Source organism: Etheostoma spectabile, chromosome 10 (assembly GCF_008692095.1).
Source record: "Etheostoma spectabile isolate EspeVRDwgs_2016 chromosome 10, UIUC_Espe_1.0, whole genome shotgun sequence".
Lineage (NCBI taxonomy): Eukaryota > Metazoa > Chordata > Actinopteri > Perciformes > Percidae > Etheostoma > Etheostoma spectabile.
Window position 1 is genome coordinate 17,100,408 of NC_045742.1, and position 1,951 is coordinate 17,102,358.

General features: G+C 39.5%; 1 pseudogene; it reads right to left on the minus strand.

Annotated features, from left to right (window-relative positions):
* Positions 1-1,114: 1,114 nt before the first annotated feature.
* The window catches only part of LOC116697324 (protocadherin gamma-A7-like), a 975-nt pseudogene continuing 138 nt past the window's right edge, over positions 1,115-1,951 (minus strand).

The window sequence follows — 1,951 nt, forward strand, 5'->3', positions numbered from 1 at the left end:
AACAAAGAATCAAAAAAATGTTTTATGTATCCAGTTGATATGACGGTAAAAATGTATCTGATATATCCGTTTCCTGGTTGAAACTAAAAACGTCTTCAATCGTTAAATGTCAGTCTGTGAGACCATGTTCTCTCTATAACGTGCCCTACATATCAACAAAACACAGAGAGCCTTCTTCGCTGTATAGTCAGTCGAGGGATGGATTAAATGACGACATAACACAGAAAATGTTTCACTGACCAACAGCGTCCCTTAGAGTCAAAAAATGGAACATGAAATGAAGCAAATACAACAGCAGTTATGTAACTCCATAAAGTATAGGTTTTAAAATGAACACTTCTTTATTGTTAAAAAATGAAGTTGAGATATTTTTCAAGACATTATTTGTAAATCAAAGCAAATGTTAACATCTAAATAATGACTTAAAAAGTAGAAGATGACTTGTAACGACGACCTGCATAAAGTAAAATGAAAATAAAAATGTTTTCATTAAGTTAACTCCAGCAATTCGTCCCTTAAACATTGCATTATTTTACAAGGTGTTGCAGTACGATAAAAGTATTACATTAGGTTATATGAGGATATATTAACTTTGCTATCTCCTATGTATTAATAATATGAAAAACGTCGGAGATTTTTAAATAGATAGATGCGTTGCCCAAAAGCTAAAGTGTGAATTCCACATATGCAGTGAACGATTAGGATGTGGAGGTACGACAGATGTGGATAATATGGTGGTACTTCACATTAGAGGTTATTGTTTCGTGTTCTGCCTTTGGGGATTCCTCAACGGTGAGGTTTTTCTGGAATAATAGTGACTACACACTCTAATCAACATACACAAGTGCTTTTAAGAGGTCAAAATAAATGCTCTCACCATCCTTTAAACACGCGGATAATAGGTATATTAACAAAATTGAAAGAGGAAAAGAAAGTTGACAGTATGCCTATGACTATTATTTAGGCTTTATTACAGCACATTTGATACAAATGGTTTTTGTAAGGATACGTATTGACAGTGAGGATATATGCTTTACTGTTAAACTGTAATTCCTATCGATTAAGATGCTCATGGTGTAATAAATCCAAGGACAAAAAACAGAGAATTGACGAAGTTAAATTGTTTAACTGACCTCTAAAGGAGAGTCTGGTTCATCCAGGATGTTCTTTTCACTCTGTATCCGCTGCATCGTCCTGTAGAACTGGGGTCCATTATCACAGTTCTGACTACCAGCTCTGCCGAACTTACAGTCACTCCTTTCTGGAGTCAGTCGTCCTGCACACTCGTAATGGTACACGTGTTGAGAGTCCTGTCCCCCAAAGTGTTTGAGTAACGTGGTGGATAATATGGAATCACAGGAGATTGGAGTGATACAGGTGCGAGACTGTCTCCATCTGTAGATTTTCACTGATAAATAACCACTAACAATATGAAGAGGAAGGAAACTACAGCCAAGCCACACTAAGTAAAAAGTCAGGTTGTCCTTGACTCCTTGGTCGTGTGTAAGTCAGTGAACTCAGACAGAACTTCAGGGAAGCTGTCCGCCACCGCCACGTTTAACAATGACTGGTAGTGAACGAGAGGGCTGCCCGTTGTCCTCCACTATAACAGTCAGTCTTTGTTTCACAGCATCTTTATCAGTGACTTGGCGGTAGTTCTTATTTCTCCTTCTGTAAGCCCACTTCAAACAGCGCCCTGTCCTGTGGCTTTCTGCAGTTTATAGGAGCCAGGCATTCTGTCGAGTCCAATCACACAGCCACCACTTAGTGTACCAGATAGCCCACATCTGCTGAACGAGGAACCATTTCGCACCCAGAGAGCCACCAGTCTGGACGCTGGTACAGAACCTGGGAGGGTTGTCGTTCGGTCCTGGATCAGTATTCTAACTGTAGCCACTGAACTCAGAGGAGGGGATCCAGCATCACGAGCAGTTACGTTAAATTCAAACCA